Source organism: Azolla caroliniana, unplaced genomic scaffold (assembly GCF_043228905.1).
Source record: "Azolla caroliniana isolate FFs.n. ecotype wild unplaced genomic scaffold, voAzoCaro1.0.p SCAF_5, whole genome shotgun sequence".
Taxonomy (NCBI): domain Eukaryota; kingdom Viridiplantae; phylum Streptophyta; class Polypodiopsida; order Salviniales; family Salviniaceae; genus Azolla; species Azolla caroliniana.
Genome location: NW_028230440.1, coordinates 10,107,766 through 10,125,496, shown reverse-complemented (window position 1 = coordinate 10,125,496; position 17,731 = coordinate 10,107,766). Strand labels below are relative to the sequence as shown.

Genomic DNA, 17,731 nt, shown 5'->3' with positions numbered 1-17,731 from the left:
TACTCCCTACTACCCTCAAGCCAATGGACTAGCGGAATCAACGAACAAAACTCTGCAGAACATCCTACGAAAAATCGTCAACGAGAACCGGACCGACTAGGATACGAAATTGCAAAGCGCGCTATGGGCGTACCGAACAACCTACAAAACCAGCATCCGGACAACCCCGTTCCGACTAGCATTCGGTTTAGAAGCGGTCATGCCGGTAGAGTTCCAGATCCCCAGCTTACGGATTCAGGTGAAGGAGCGCTTAAGTGAGAACGAGTCCGAACGAATCCGGCTGGCGACGTTGTTGGAATTAGAAGAAAACCGAATAGCCAGCTTACTACAACTCGAACTGGAGCAAAGGAGGAGAAAAGCTTTCGTGGACCGACACCGGCGTGGCAATGAAAAGGAGTTCGAAGTCGGGAAACCGGTGCTACTATTCCAGACACGGATGGGGAACATGCCGGGAAAGTTGCGGTTTCGATGGACCGGACCGTTCTGGATCACCAAGGAGTACAACGGGTCGTATCAGCTCGGCACGTTGTCTGGAGATGTCATCGGCAAGTGGGCAAATGGATTTCGGCTAAAGCCGTATAAGGGAAATATGCCAGCAAACCCGTTCAAGCAAAACCCGGAAATCCGGCAAGATGAAGAACCGACACCGATATGGACAAAGACGATCCCGGAAAACCGACAGAAGGATCCGGTATCCACACGAATCGACCCGAACAAATCGGGGGGGACCAGCAAATGACGTGGTCCAAACAAAGAAAAGAAAAGAAAAAAAAGAAAAAAAAAAAAAAGAAGAAGAAAAAAAAAAAGAAAAAAGAAAAAAAAAGAAGAAGACGTGGGCAAAATCGACGCGAATCATAGTAATAATGGGGAGATCACAAGAGGTGGGAGCGCCACCATGCAACGAAGAGGCGCCATGCATTAAAGAAGGACGTGCGCGTACTTGCTATTTAAAGCATGGAACGTGGGCACTCACACGCGGCAAACAAGGAAGGACATACTAATTATGGCGGGAGAGGAACATGCGCGGGAAACGAAAAAGGGCGGCTCGAGGCAAAAGCCACTATATAAGACACAGGCCTGCGAAGGGCTCACTTTTTACGAATTTTCCTACATACAGGCGCAGAAGCACAGAAGAGCGATCCGACGCACAGAGCACACACAGCGCGATCCCGAACAACAGGCAGCAGAAGAAGAATTCGAAACAATGGTACTGTCGGAAGAGGCACGCCAATGGATGAGGGAGAACGGGTTAAAAGGATTGCTGCGGATCGCCGACGCTCCACCACACGCAGAACCAGAGCAGGCGGCAGCATCAATCGATATATCAGAAGTCACGGAAGGAGCGGTGCAGGCGCTCACGGGGATAAAAGCAGGAGGACTTCAAACAATCGAAAACCCTTCAAGTGAGATCCTGTTTGAATATTTCGGTGAGTACTCTATCAGCAGCAAGGCGTACCGAACGCAGGGCGGAGAGAACCTGCTGTTCGGAGAAGTGGCCCGCGCCATGATGGAATACGGATTCGTGAATCCCCGTCCCTCGGCCATAGCCAAGTACGGGGCAGCGTTCTTAATAGCAGCGTACGAAGGCTTACAAATAGACTGGCTCCATTTCATAACCGAAGGATTGAAGGAGGCCATCAAAAATCTTGTGGAAGGAAAAAAGCCATGGGCCGGGATAGCACAATGGCTAACGGTGTTAGTCCCACTGGTGCTCCCCATCACACAAAAGAAAAGAGGTCGGCAGGAGACGACGCCGAAAAAGGTCACAAAGCGCCGACAGATCTTGGAGAAACACACCCCCGGATGGACCCAGCAAGAAGCAGAACAACAGGGGGAAGGACCATCCCGACAGCAATAGGAACCGGCAACAAAGGCAAAACCGGCAGGTAAAGGCAAAGGGAAATCGGCCGAGGAGGAACCGGTAGCGCGCAAACCAATCCATATAACGCTGCGACGGCCGGAACCGGAACCAGAGGACTTTATACAAAAGGTCCGTCTGGTAACCGCACCGGAGGAGGAAGTTGAAACAGAAGACTCATCCGAACCACTGGTAAGACTCCCAACAAGACAAGGTCGGGAGAAACGGGCGAAAGGACCGGCTCCACCAGTGGACAGAACTCAGCAGAGGGCGCAAGGACCATCTCTAGTAGCCGAGGCGGAAACAACACCGGAACCCGTACCGAGGGAAGCAGCACCGACACCGGTTGGGCCGGACTTCAGAGAACTGGTCATCCTAGAGAAGAAGAAGGAACAAGTGCCGGAGCCAGAGAAAAGGCCGGAAAAACAGCCTGAGTTAAGTGAGCAAGGCCACCCCGACACAGGAAGAACAAAGCCACAATGGCTGAGATGGCTTTCGGAGCAGTTATCGGGAGTAGCGGACCAGTTAGAAAAAGAAGAAACGTGTAGGCAAGAGCTGACGCATACAACAACTCAGGAGTTGGTCGCGCTCCGAACACAGATCGAGGAAATGCAAGGGGAGCTGTTGCAGGCAAGGGAAGGAATTCAACAGGCACAAGTTGTCACCGAGCCGGTCGGGACAACAAGGAAGCAACCAGAACCGGAACCGGAACCGGTAGCCTTGCAAACCGGCCCTGAGACCGAAAAAATAATAGAAACCTTACGAGAGGAGTTAAAAGCTTAGGAGGCATTAAGGGAAAGAGAAAGGGAGTAGCGGAAAGCGGTGGAGGACGACAGACGAAAAATGGAAGAAGGCCTCCGGAAAGGTCGAGCCGCTAATGACCGACTGCAAGAAGAAAAAGAGAAGCTGCAAAAGGAGAAGGACCGACTACGTCGACATGCCGAGCAAGAGATAGAACGACTGCAGGAAGAACTCCGACAACAGAAGGACCGGGATGATCGGTTAAGAGCTCAGGCAAACCGACGCCTGAAGCAGAAGACGGAGGACTTCGACCGTCTCTACCGAGATCACAAGCAGGCCGAGTCGGACAACAAGAAACGGGCAGCAGACTACGACCGGCAAATAGAGAAACTGAAAGAACAACTCAAAGAGACCCGATTAGACCTGGCTAAGGCAATGGATGAGGTCAGTGCCAACAAGGAAGCATTGTCGGCGGAAATAGCCCAAGCGACGGAGAGAAGGAAGGAATTAGAGGCGCTAAGGTGGGAAAAGCTGGACCTGACCAAGATCAGGAATGAAGAAAAGGAAAAATCGACCTTCACGATCAACAAACTGCAAAGTACCTATGAAAAGCAGAAAGCGGATTACGAGGCCCAAGCTCAGATAATGGCCGACATTATAAAACGGGCAAGGAAGGAAAAGCAGGAAGCTTATGCGCATGCTAAGGCAGGGGTTGACCGGATCAAGCTCATCATGTCAGGATGGAGTACCCGAGCTCAGGCAAGCATCAAAGAAAGTACGGAAAAGCTATGGAAGGAGTGGTCACAACAGGCAGCCGAGCTGCAGACACTCCGAGCGGATGCCGAGAATCGGAGGAAGACCGGTGACAAGTTCTACAAGATGGATGAAGAAAGTATCGTCGCCATTCGGGAAGAATTGTCGGAGGATTTCTACACTTTAGCAGAAGAACACCTCAAAGAAATCTGAGGGTTGGTAGAGAGGTTGGATGACGGGCAGCTCGCAACTCAGTTGGAGTTGGAGAGATATGAGCAGGACCGGTTACGACAGGAAGCTAAGGGAAGAACGACGCCAATCACGATAAGTGAGGGAGAGCGACCGGCTGAAGATGAACCAACCGACACCGAACAACCCCGACGAGGAATACCCGAAGAAGAACTTGAAGAAGAGCAGGAGCAGACCGATGCCGGAGAAGAAGAAGAGCTGAGACCGGAAGACACCAGAGCAGAGGAAGGAGGCATATCGAGTCGACCAGTCGAGACCGGAGAAAGCGACATTGGTAACAGAACAGAGCCAGGAACGGAGGGAGAACAGGAAGAACCCGGACGAAGCGGTGAGGAAGCACCGGCACCACAGAATCAAGCAGAGTTGGAGCAGCAAATTTTTACGGAACAACCCACCCAACCGGAGGTCGGAGACCAGGCAGGCAAGGAACAGGAATAGGAGGAAGAAGCACCACTTGACACCATCGAGCAGAGTGTGCTCGATATTTTGGAGGAAGACTGAGGTCGGGAGTGGATTCGAAGTGCAAGGCACTTTCCCACGGGCGTGCCATGTGTTGGCCGGTCAGAAGAGCAAGGACAAGTGGGAAGGCGGAGTCGGATCGGATAATAGGAAGTAAATAATAGTAGAATTATTATTCGGAGGGACAGATCCGGTACAGTTGTACCGATCCGGATCCGGACCGATTTGGATGTCGGTTGCCTAAGCGCACCGATTGTAACCTTGCCGGATGCCTATAAAAGGATCCGATGATTTGTAAAGGGTTTTGACGGAAGTAATACAATAGTAATTATTGCGTGTTTATCTGTATCTCGTATTGTTTACCGTCTGTGCTTAATTGTTATCATCTTACGCGTCTAACCTAGCATCCAATCCTTACCACCCCTTTGGAGAAGTGTCGGATAGACACCTGTGTTGAGGCTAGTCCGGCCAGACAAACAACAATATGTGTCATGACAGTTTTGTACTACTCGAAGGCGGCAAGAACCATTAGGAACATACAAAAGTTCTTTAAAGAAGAGTAATCCATCATGGTATTTGAATTGCCGATAGTCCGTACCTGGTGGTTGCGACTGTGAACACGACGCTCGAGAGGGATCAATTTGTGCTAGTATAGCTTGGGCGAACACATCTGTCTTCAAGTCTTCACGTATGGTATCGATAACGCGGGAATACATAGGCATGTCAAAGATCTGTGTTGCTTGTAGTCGTGCCGGTCCCAAGATGACTTGTTTTTGGTTATCGAAAGCTAGCTCGCTGGGACGGGGTGCTAGATACGAACGCCGTGATAATGCATCTGCCTTCCCTTGGTGCCTCCCCGGACAATATGTAATTTTGAAGTCGAAATGCGTGAGGAAGTGGGCCCACCGAGTTTGACGTCGATTCAACACACGAGCATCCTGAAAGTAGGCAAGATTCTTGTGGTCACTAAATACGGTGACTGGATGAGAGGATCCCTCCAGAAAATGCCTCCATTGCATAAAAGAATCCACTATTGCCAATAGCTCCTTATCATGAATTTCGTAGTTGATTTCGGCGGCGTCAAACTTGCGTGAGTGAAAAGCCACAGGATGTAGCTTCTCATCATTCCCTTGTTGTGACAGAATGCTCCCCAATGAAAAATTTGATGCGTCAGCTTCGATAATGAATGGTTTTTCCAGATCGACATGAGCTAGAATTGGAGCCAATGTAAATGCCTTTTTAAGACTCTCGAAAGCCATGTCCGTTTCTTCAGACCAGATGAACGGTTGTCCCTTCCTGGTAAGTTGTGTGAGAGGTAGAACGATCTTTGAGTAATCTTGTATGAACTTTCGGTAAAAATTGGCAAAGCCTAAGAAGCATTGCACATCCCACACCGAACGCGGAGTTTGCCATTCTACCACCGTTTTGACCTTAGCTGGGTCCATGGAGATGCCTTCTGACGAAATGATGTAGCCGAGAAATTCCACTTGGTTGCACCCGAAACTACATTTTTCCAGTTTTGCATATAGACCATGTTCTCGAATTCGTTTTAGTACTAATAGTACATGAGAATCATGTTCTTCTTGGGTCTTTGAATAAACCAGTAGATCATCCAAATAGATGATCAAACAATCATCCAATAGATCTCGGAATATATCATTAGCCATGTGCTAGAAGACTGCCGACGCATTAGTGAGGCCGAACGGCATGACCGTATACTCGAAGTGCCCATATTTGGTGCGAAACGCGGTCTTCCATTCGTCTCCTGGTCGGATCCGTACGAGGTTATATGCTCCCCGTAAGTCGATCTTCGTGAAGAACCTAGCACCATTGATCAGTTCTAAAAGACTTGAGATAAGGGGAAGAGCATACCTATTCCTGATTGTAACCTTATTCAAGCCACAGTAATCTACAACGAGACGAAGCGATCCATCTTTTTTTTGACAAAGAAAATGGGCGCGCCGGCTGGAGATTTCAAATGCCGAATGAAACCATTTTCCAAATTCTCCTCTATATAGGCCCGAAGGACTTCCAGCTCGGTTGGTGACAAATTGTAGATCGGTCCCCATGGCGGCTTTTTTCCCGGTTGTAAATCGATGGGGCAATCGTACGGTCGATGATGAGGAAGTGTGTTGGCTTGTACTTTATCGAACACATCAGCGTAATGACGATACTTCTCGGGAAGTTGAACGGTGGATTCTTCTTTAGTGGTGCTGGAGGGGTTTACTGATATTGCAAAGAGGAACATTTCCTCCTTGTGCCCTTCTTTACGCAACTGACGTAGCGAATTGGTTGCCATCTTCTGAGTTGACCCTTGGGTTTGTCGACACCGGATTTCTCTTGTTCTCCAATCTTTGTCTGGGTTATGTAACTCGAACCACGGTAATCCTAAAACTATAGGATGTTCTGGGATACTAATAATATTAAATGATACTACACATGCTAAGTTATCTAGGACAATATTAATGGGCTCTGACTCTTCTATGATATTTCCGGAAGCAATGGGACGTCCATCAATGACTACTACAGAGGCTGGACACTGGAGTTTTCTTAGGGATATCTTATGAGCGTGAACAAATTTCTTATCCATAAAGCAAGAGTTAGCTCCGGAATCTAGGAGTGCTAGGACATGTACTGGAGGGGTACTTTTAGTACTAACTATTACTTGGGCTACGAACACATCACTAACTTGCTTAGAGGGAATGGAACCACTAATGGGCTGCACAGATCTAGGGCTGTCCAACCAAACGGCTCCTATTTTGGCTGGACTTAGTCGTTTAACTCTTCTTCTAACTGACCAAGGACATCAAATTTGTTTGCTAGATCTGGGATATTAGTACTATTAGTACTATTAGGACTATCAGATATCCCTACTGAAATAGGCTCGGATTTAGTACAATTAGAACTAGCGACTATTTGGTTTACCTGTCTTCTTGGCCTATGGGGGCAATTTATTGCGATATGTCCTGGTCCACCGCAGTAAAGACATAGTCGATTTGTACGACATCGCTGCTTTTCTTCTTTGGATAATGACCCTCGACGACGTGTAGTGTCAATCTCCATCGGAGTCGGAGTATTCGCTGGAGGCACATTATATGACTCCCTCGGAAAAGGTCTTGCTACCACTGAGGCGTAGGTGGGCTCTGATCTTGCCCTTTGCATCTGTAGCTGTCGTTCCGAACGTCGCTCAAAGAGGCGGTTGTCACATCTCACCGCGCGACTGATTGCTTCTTTTAAGGACTTTGGCTCTTCGGGGAAGGTCAATAGTAAATCCTTGACGTCGTTGTATAAACCAAAACGGAATTGCTCCATCAACGCTTGATCATCCCAAGGGATATCGGCGGCGAGTAGGTGAAAATCTGCAGCGTATGCGGAGGCTGGACGGTCACCTTGGCGTAATCGCTGGATTTTGTTGATTGCGGTCCTGATGCTGTCAGTATCTCCGAAACATGCTTTAAACTCACCTAGAAACTCTTCAAAATTGTTGAGTAACGGAGATTCCTTTTCTAATAGTGGAGCGAACCATAACAACGCTGAGCCACATAACAAAGTGCCTACTAAACCCACTCGTGATGCATCGGTGGGATATCGGGAAGGATGCATTTGAATAACTAATCGTACCTGGTTAAGGAACCCTCTAAACTGTGATCGCGTTCCATCGAACTTCGTGGGAAGGCCAATCTTGGGTTCTTTATGAATCCCTTGTGTTCCGGGACCTTGTTGTTGTATCGCTACGATGGTTGCTTCGAGTTGTTGCACGCGTAACGCAAGTTCCCCATGTTGTTGTTGCGTTTGCTGCTTTTCTAAAGAGATTTGCTGAAGATCCCCTAGCAACCGTTGGTTTTCTTGTTCCAAAGCATGGAACTTCTCCTTCAAGCTTTGAAATTCCGAGAAAACAGATTGATATTCTTCAGCGCTAACAGTGGCCATGGGATGAAAGAAAAGAGGAATAAAATATTAGTAGGAAATGAGAGAGACAGAAGGTAGGGCAAATTGGTTCAAACTTTCATGAACAATACTAAGACAGAGAAGGAATTAGTACTAAACGAAGGATTAGTACTATGAGAGGTGTGGAACTTCTTCGAGAGAAGGAAGAAGTGAGCGAGACAGAGAGAAAGAGAGAGATTGAGAGAGAGAGAGAGAGTGATGATAAGAAAGATATGTCTTATATGAAGAGAATATACAATGGTGGCTAAAAGGCTTAAGACTGGCGTTGAACCAATTTCGTTCAACATAATGCCTAGTGCCCTCTTTTATAGTGTTTTCAAGAGTAATCCTGAAGCTTCTAGAATGTTCGAGAGAAATCTGGAATATACACTAATTTCCTATAATAAAATGTAAATGAAAATAATATCTTACGTATTACAATAGATGATCTAATGGTCAAGAGCTCGACCCATATAACCTAAGGTCATGGGTTCGAGTCTTGCCATATCATGACAGTTGCATGCCCAATTCATGTTGAGGTTATTTAAGGATGCATAGGTATTGTGTTGTGACTTGAATTCTCAGCCTTATTGGAACAAAATTAAGTAGACAAGGACATGGAATCGAAGAATGGATTGGAGGAATAAGGCTATGTTCTTTTCCAATGTGATGGTTTTGGAGTATGCAATGGTTTGGTTTCTACGGACGAGATTTGACCTCAAAACATGTACAATAGGGATCCACGGTGCAATGCATGTGTGTTTGATTCGAGATAAAAGGGTTGCATGTTCGATTCACGTCAGGTTCCTTTCAAGATACATAGATCTAGTGTTATTACTAGAATTTTCGGACGTTGTGGAGTACAATTAAATCAATTAGTTTGTGCAATTGATTTGAGGAATAGGTGGATGATAGTTTTTACAATGTTTACCTACTTGAGGAGGAGGTCATGATATCAAACCACAAGCGGGATCCGTGGCGCAATGGTAGCGTGTCTGAATCCAGATTAGAAGGTTGCGTGTTCGATTCACGTTGGGTTCATTTCAACACGCGAAGATCTTGTGTTGTTCGATTCAAGTCTGGTTCATTTCAACATACATAGATCTAGTGTTATAACTAGAATTTTCGGAGTTGTGGGGTACAATTAAATCAATTAGTTCATTTCAACATACATAGATCTAGTGTTATAACTAGAATTTTCGGAGTTGTGGGGTACAATTAAATCAATTAGTTCGTGCAATTGATTAGAGGAATAGGTGGATGATTTGTTTTACAATGTTTACCTACTTGACGACGAGGTTATGACAACAAAGCACAAGTGGGATATTTTGCGCCATGGTCGCGCGTTTGACTACAACTGAACAAGTTTCGTGTTCGATTGATGTCGGGTTCATTTCTACATGGCAAGATCTGGTGTTGTTATCGGAATTGCGGTCATAGTTTTGTAAAATTTAAACAAGCATAATGTGCACTTTCACTATTTTGATTACACGAATAATTGGTTGTTTAGTTCTAATGTAATTATTTTGGAGAATAAATTATTTTGGCATCCGGGGACAACACTATCACAAAAAACTTACATAAGCGAGGTGCCTAGCACAATGGCAAGGCTTTTGAGTCCAAATTATAAAGTTGCAGGTTCTATGAATATCAAAGTCATTTTAAGACACAAAGATCTCATGTTCTGAGTTGAGTTGTGGGATGAATTCGAACTAAATTAAGTCAAGAAATATAAGCAATCGAACAATAGATAAGAGGAATGATTGCATGCGTTTTCCAATGCAATGCTAGTGGGGCATGCAATAGTTTGGTACTAGCGGACAAGATTATGCAATGAATTTATGCTCACAAGCGGGATCCACGATTGAGTCCTTGTGTGTCTCACTCTAGATAAAATGGTTGCATGTTCGATTCATGTCGTGTTCATTACAAGATACAAAGATCTATTGTTGTGACTTGAATTGTGGGCCGCATTTGAATGCAATTAAGTCACGAAACGCATGTAATTGAACAATGAATTAAAAGAATAAGTTCATGTTTGTTCTAGTGGGATGGCTTTGGAGCATGCAATGTTTTACTATAGAGGAACAAGGTTATGACCGTTGCATATCCAATTTATGTTGACGTTATTTCAGGATGCATAGGTATTGTGTTGTAACTTGAATTCTCAGCCTTATTGGAAAAACTTAAGTAGACAAGGACATGGAATCGAAGAATGGATTGGAGGAATAAGGCTATGTTCTTTTCCAATGTGATGGTTTTGGAGTATGCAATGGTTTGGTTTCTACGGACGAGTTTTGACCTTAAAACATGTACAACAGGGATCCACGCTACAATGCATGTTTGTTTGACTCGAGATAAGAAGGCTGCATGTTCGATTCACGGCTAGTTCATTTGAGGATACATGTATAGATCTAGTGTTATGACTAGAATTTTCGGCCGTTGTGGAGTACAATTAAATCAATTAGTTCGTGCAATTGATTTGAGGAATAGGTGGATGATTGTTTTTAGAATGTTTACCTACTTGAGGACGAGGTTATGATAACAAACCACAAGCAGGATCGGTGGTGCAATGGTAGCGTGCCTGACTCCAGATCAAAAGGTTGCGAGTTCGATTCACGTCGTGTTCATTTCTACGTGCCGAGATCTTGTGTTGTTCGATTGACGTCTAGTTCATTTCAACATACATAGATGTAGTGTTATAACTAGAATTTTCGTAGTTGTGGGGTACAATTAAATCAATTAGTTCGTGCAATTGATTCGAGGAATAGGTGGATGATTTGTTTTACAATGTTTACCTACTTGACGACGAGGTTATGACATCAAACCACAAACGGGATATGTCGCGCCATGGTCGCGCGTTTGACTCCATCTAAATAGGTTTCGCGTTCGATTGACGTCAGGTTCATTTCTATATGGCAAGATCTTGTGTTGTTATCGGAATTGCGGTCAAAGTTTTGTAAAATTTAAACAAGCATAACGTGCACTTTCACTATTTTGATTACACGAATAATTGGATGTTAAATTCTAATGTAATTATTTTGGAGAATAAAATATTTTGGGACTCGGGGACAACACTATCAAAAAAAATTACATAAGCAAGGTGCCTAGCGCAATAGCAGGGCTTTTGAGTCCAAATTAGAAGGTTCCATGTTCTATTCACATCAGTGTCAGTTTAAGACACAAAGATCTCATGTTGTGAGTTGAGGTGTGGGATCCATTTGAACTATATTAAGTCAACAAATATAAGCAATCTAACCATGGATAAGAGGAATAACTGCATAGGTTTTCCAATGCGATGCGAATGGAGCATGCAATGTTTTGGTACTAACGGACAGGATTATGCAATCAACTTATGCACACAAGCGGGATCCACGATGCAATGCTTGTGTGTTTGACACTAGATAAAAAGGTTGCATGTTTGATTCATGTCGTGTTCATTACAAGATACAAAGATCTATTGTTGTGATTTGAATTGTGGGCCCCATTCGAATGCAATGAGGTCACGAAACGTATGTAATTAAACAATGATTTACAAGAATAAGTTCACGTTTTTTCTATTCGGATGGATTTGGAGCATGCAATGTCTTACTATACAGAAACGAGGTTATAACCGTTGCATGTATTGTGTTGTGATTTGAATTCTTAGCGTTATTGGAGCAAAATTAAGTACACCAGGACATGGAATTGAAGAATGGATTGGAGGAATAAGTTTATGTTCTTTTCCAATGTGATTGTTTTTGAGTATACAATGGTTTGGTTTGTATAGACGAGTTTTGGCCTCAAAACATGTCCTATAGGGATCCACAGTGCAATGCATGTCTGTTTGACTTGAGATAAAAAGGTTGTATGTTTGATTCACGTCTAGTTCATTTCAAGCTACATAGATCTAGAGTTATGACTAGAATTTTCGGCCGATGTGGAGTACAAGAAAATGAATTAGTTCGTGCAATTGATTAGAGGAATAGGTGGATGATTTTTTTTACAATGTTTACCTACTTGAAGACAAGGTTATGATATCAATCCACGAGCTGGATCCGTGACGCAATGGTAGCGCGTCTGACTCTAGATGAGACGGTTGCGTGTTCGATTTATGTCGGGTTCATTTCTATATGCCAAGATCTTGTGTTCTTATCGGAATTGCGGTCACAGTTTTGTAAAATTTAAACAAGCATAATATGCACTTTCACTATTTTGATTACACAAATAATTGGATGTTTAATTCTAATGTAATTATTTTGGAGAATAAAATATTTCGGCACTCGGGGACAACACTATCACAAAAAAAACTCACATAAGCGAGGTGCCTAGCGCAATAGCAAGGCTTTTGAGTCTAAATTAGAAGGTTGCATGTTCAATTCACATCAGTGTCATTTGAAGACACAAAGATCTCATGTTGTCAGTTGAGTTGTGGGATGACTTCGAAATTTATTAAGTCAAGAAATATATGCAATCGAACAATGGATAAGAGGAATAACTGCATGCGATGCCATTGGAGCATGCTATGTTTTGGTACTAGCGGACAAGATTAGGCAATGAATTTATGCACACAAGCGGGATCGACGATGCAATGGTTGTGTGTTTGACTCTAGATAAAAAGGTTGTATGTTCGATTCATGTCGTGTTTATTACAAGATGCAAAGATCTATTGTTGTGATTGGAATTGTGGGTTGTATTTGAATACAATTAAGTCACGAATCACATTTAATTCAACAATGAATTAAAATATTACGTTCATGTTTTCTCTAGTGGTGTGGATTTGGAGCATGCAATGTCTTACTATACAGAAACGAGGTTATAACCGTTGCATGTCCAAGTCATGTTGAGGTTATTTCAAGATGCATCGGTATTGTGCTGTGATTTGAACTTTCAGCGTTATTGGAGCAAAATTTAGTAGACTAGGACAGGGAATTGAAGAATGGATTGGAGGAATAAGTTTATGTTCTTTTCCAATGTGATGGTTTTGGAGTATGCAATGGTTTGGTTTGTACGGACGCGTTTTGACCTCAAAACATGTCCTCTAGGGATCCGCGGTGCAATGCATGTGTGTTTGACTTGAGATAAAAAGGTTGCATGTTCGATTCACGTCTAGTTCATTTCAAGCTATATAGATATAGTGTTATGACTAGAAAATTCGGCCGTTGTGGAGTACAATAAAATCAATTAGTTCGTGCAATTGATTAGAGGAATAGGTGGATGATTTTTTGTACAATGTTTGCCTACTTGAGGACGAGGTTATGATATCAAACCAGAAGCGGGATCCGTGGCGCAATGGTGGCGCGTCTGACTCCAGATGAGAAGGTTGCGTGTTCGATTCACGTCGGGTTCATTTCTACATGCCAAGATCATGTGTTGTTATCGGAATTGCGGTCATAAATTTGTAAAATTTAAACAAGCATAATGTGCACTTTCACTATTTTGATTACATGAATAATTGGATGTTTAATTGTAATGTAATTATTTTGAAGAATAACATATTATGGCACTCGGGGAAAACACTATCACAAATAAAACTTACATAAGCGAGGTGCCTAGCGCAATAGCAAGTTTTTTGAGTCCAAATTAGAAGGTTGCATGTTCAATTCACATCAGTGTCATTTTATGACACAAAGATCTCATGTTGTGAGTTGAGTTGTGGGATGCACATGAACTATATTAAGTCAGGAAATATAAGCACTCGAACCATGGATAAGAGGAATAACTGCATGCATTTTCCAATGCGATGCCAACGGAGCATGCAATGTTTTGGTACTAACGAACAAGATTATGCAATCAACTTATGCACACAAGCGGGATCCACAATGCAATGCTTGTGTGTTTGACTCTAGATAAAAAGGTTGCATGTTCGACTCATGCCGTGTTCATAACAAGATACCATGATCTATTCTTGTGATTTGAATTGTGAGCCCCATTCGAATGCAATTAGGTAACGAAACGTATGTAATTGAACAATGAATTACAAGAATAAGTTCATGTTTTTTCTAGTGGGATGGATTTGGAGCATGCAATGTCTTACTATACAGAAACGAGGTTATAACCGTTGCATGTCCAATTCATGTTGAGGTTATTTCAAGATGCATCGGTATTTTGTTGTGATTTGAATTCTTAGCGTTATTGGAGCAAAATTAAGTACTCTAGGACATGGAATCGAAGTATGGATTGGAGGAATAAGTTTATGTTCTTTTCCAATGTGATGGCTTTGGAGTATACAATGGTTTGTTTTGTACGGACGAATTTTGACCTCAAAACATGTCCTATAGGGATCCATGGTGCAATGCATGTGTGTTTGACTTGAGATAAAAAGGTTGCATCTTCGATTCACGTCTAGTTCATTTCAAGCTACATAGATATAGTGTTATGACTAGAATCTTCGGCCGTTGTGGAGTACAATAAAATGAATTAGTTCGTGCAATTGATTAGAGGAATAGGTGGATGATTGTATTTACAATGTTTACCTACTTGAGGACGAGGTTATGATATCAAACCACAAGCGGGATCCGTGGCGCAATGGTAGCGCGTCTGACTCCAGATCAGAAGGTTGCGTGTTCTATTCATGTCGGGTTCATTTCTACATCCCAAGATCATGTGTTGTTATGTTTTGGAGCATGCTATGTTTTGGTACTAGCGGACAAGATTATGCAATCAATTTATGCATGATATGTTTTGGTTTGTACGGACGAGTTTTGACCTTAAAACATGTCCTATAGGGATCCACGGTGCAATGCATGTGTGTTTCACTTGAGATAAAAAGGTTACGTGTTTGATTCACGTCTAGTTCATTTCAAGCTACATAGATATAGTGTTATGTCTAGAATTTTCGGCCGTTGTGGAGTACAATAAAATAAATTAGTTTGTGCAATTGATTAGAGGAATAGGTGGATGATGTTTTGTACAATGTTTACCTACTTGAGGACGAGGTTATGATATCAAACCACAAGCGGGATTCGTGGCGCAATGGTAGCGCGTCTGACTCCAGATCAGAAGGTTGCGTGTTCGATTCACGTCGGGTTCATCTCTACATGCCAAGATCATGTGTTGTTATGCCATTGGAGCATGCTATGTTTTGGTACCAGCGGACAAGATTATGCAATCAATTTATGCATACAAGCGGGATCGACGATGCAATGCTTGTGTGTTTGACTCTAGATAAAGAGGTTGTATGTTCGATTCATGTCGTGTTCATTACAAGATGCAAAGATCTATTGTTGTGATTGGAATTGTGGGTTGCATTCGAATGCAATTAAGTCACGAATCACATTTAATTCAACAATGAATTAAAAGATTACGTTTATGTTTTTTCTAGTGGGATGGATTTGGAGCATGCAATGTCTTACTATACAAAAACGAGGTGATAACCGTTGCATGTCCAATTCATGTTGAGGTTATTCCAAGATGCATCGGTATTGTGTTGTGATTTGAATTCTCAGCGTTATTGGAGCAAAATTTAGTAGACTATGACATGGAATTGAAGAATGGATTGGAGGAATAAGTTTATGTTCTTTTCCAATATGATGGTTTTGGAGTATGCAATGGTTTGGTTTGTACGGACGAGTTTTGACCTCAAAACATGTCCTATAGGGATCCGCGGTGCAATGCATGTGTGTTTGACTTGAGATAAAAAGGTTGCATGTTCGATTCACGTCTAGTTCATTTCAAGCTATATAGATATAGTGTTATAACTAGAATTTTCGGCCGTTGTGGAGTACAATAAAATGAATTAATTCGTGCAATTGATTAGAGAAATAGGTGGATGATTTTTTGTACAATGTTTGCCTACTTGAGGACGAGGTTATGATATCAAACCACAAGCGGGATCCGTGGCGCAATGGTAGCGCGTCTGACTCCAGATCAGAAGGTTGCGTGTTCGATTCACGTCGGGTTCATCTCTACATGCCAAGATCATGTGTTGTTATGCAATTGGAGCATGCTATGTTTTGGTACTAGCGGACAAGATTCTGTAATCAATTTGTGCACACAAGCGGGATCGATGATGCAATGCTTGTGTGTTTGACTCTAGATAAAGAGGTTGTATGTTCGATTCATGTCGTGTTCATTACAAGATGCAAAGATCTATTGTTGTGATTGGAGTTGTGGGTTGCATTCGAATGCAATTAAGTCACGAATCACATTTAATTCAACAATGAATTAAAAGATTACGTTTATGTTTTTTCTAGTGGGATGGATTTGGAGCATGCAATGTTTTACTATACAAAAACGAGGTTATAACCGTTGCATGTCCAATTCATGTTGAGGTTATTTCAAGATGCATCGGTATTGTGTTGTGATTTGAATTCTCAGTGTTATTGGAGCAAAATTTAGTAGACTATGACATGGAATTGAAGAATGGATTGGAGGAATAAGTTTATGTTCTTTTCCAATGTGATGGTTTTGGAGTATGCAATGGTTTGGTTTGTACGGACGAGTTTTGACCTCAAAACATGTCCTATAGGGATCCGCGGTGCAATGCATGTTTGTTTGACTTGAGATAAAAAGGTTGCATGTTTGATTCACGTCTAGTTCATTTCAAGCTATATAGATATAGTGTTATGACTAGAATTTTCGGCCGTTGTGGAGTACAATAAAATGAATTAGTTCGTGCAATTGATTAGAGGAATAGGTGGATGATGTTTTGTACAATGTTTACCTACTTGAGGACGAGGTTATGATATCAAATCACAAGCGGGATCCGTGGCGTAATGGTGGCGCGTTTGACTCCAGATCAGATGGTTGCGTGTTCGATTCACGTCGGGTTCATCTCTACATGCCAAGATCATGTGTTGTTATGCCATTGGAGCATGCTATGTTTTGGTACTAGCGGACAAGATTATGCAATCAATTTATGCACACAAGGGGGATCGACGATGCAATGCTTGTGTGTTTGACTCTAGATAAAGAGGTTGTATGTTCGATTCATGTCGTGTTCATTACAAGATGCAAAGATCTATTGTTGTGATTGGAATTGTGGGTTGCATTCGAATGCAATTAAGTCACGAATCACATTTAATTCAACAATGAATTAAAATATTACGTTTATGTTTTTTCTAGTGGGATGGATTTGGAGCATGCAATGTCTTACTATAGAAAAACGAGGTGATAACCGTTGCATGTCCAATTTATGTTGAGGTTATTTCAGGATGCATCGGTATTGTGTTGTGATTTGAATTCTCAGCGTTATTGGAGCAAAATTTAGTAGACTATGACATGGAATTGAAGAATGGATTGGAGGAATAAGTTTATGTTCTTTTCCAATGTGATGGTTTTGGAGTATGCAATGGTTTGGTTTGTACGGACGAGTTTTGACCTCAAAACATGTCCTATAGGGATCCGCGGTGCAATGCATGTGTGTTTGACTTGAGATAAAAAGGTTGCATGTTCGATTCACGTCTAGTTCATTTCAAGCTATATAGATATAGTGTTATGACTAGAATTTTCGGCCGTTGTGGAGTACAATAAAATCAAGTAGTTCGTGCAATTGATTAGAGGAATAGGTAGATGATTTTTTGTACAATGTTTACCTACTTGAGGACGAGCTTATGATATCAAATCATAAGCGGGACATGTGGTGCAATGGTGGTGCGTCTGACTCCAGATGAGAAGGTTGCGTGTTCGATTCACGTTGGGTTCATTTCTACATGCCAATATCATGTGTTGTTATCGGAATTGCGGTCACAGTTTTGTAAAATTTAAACAAGAATAATGTGCACTTGCACTATTTTGATTACACGAATAATTGGATGTTTAATT

The 17,731-nt window shown here is 42.6% G+C and overlaps 6 non-coding genes across 6 annotated transcripts; all 6 read left to right on the top strand.

The window, feature by feature from the left end:
* Positions 1 to 8,956: 8,956 nt before the first annotated feature.
* Positions 8,957 to 9,028, top strand: TRNAW-CCA (transfer RNA tryptophan (anticodon CCA)). The gene has a single exon. It is a non-coding gene; the product is annotated as a tRNA-Trp (tRNA).
* A 4,216-nt stretch (positions 9,029 to 13,244) lies between these two features.
* Positions 13,245 to 13,316, top strand: TRNAW-CCA (transfer RNA tryptophan (anticodon CCA)). The gene has a single exon. It is a non-coding gene; the product is annotated as a tRNA-Trp (tRNA).
* A 1,164-nt stretch (positions 13,317 to 14,480) lies between these two features.
* TRNAW-CCA (transfer RNA tryptophan (anticodon CCA)) lies at positions 14,481 to 14,552 on the top strand. The gene has a single exon. It is a non-coding gene; the product is annotated as a tRNA-Trp (tRNA).
* Positions 14,553 to 14,927: 375 nt separating this feature from the next.
* On the top strand, positions 14,928 to 14,999 carry TRNAW-CCA (transfer RNA tryptophan (anticodon CCA)). The gene has a single exon. It is a non-coding gene; the product is annotated as a tRNA-Trp (tRNA).
* A 799-nt stretch (positions 15,000 to 15,798) lies between these two features.
* TRNAW-CCA (transfer RNA tryptophan (anticodon CCA)) lies at positions 15,799 to 15,870 on the top strand. Its single transcript has one exon. It is a non-coding gene; the product is annotated as a tRNA-Trp (tRNA).
* Positions 15,871 to 16,669: 799 nt separating this feature from the next.
* On the top strand, positions 16,670 to 16,741 carry TRNAW-CCA (transfer RNA tryptophan (anticodon CCA)). Its single transcript has one exon. It is a non-coding gene; the product is annotated as a tRNA-Trp (tRNA).
* Positions 16,742 to 17,731: the final 990 nt, after the last annotated feature.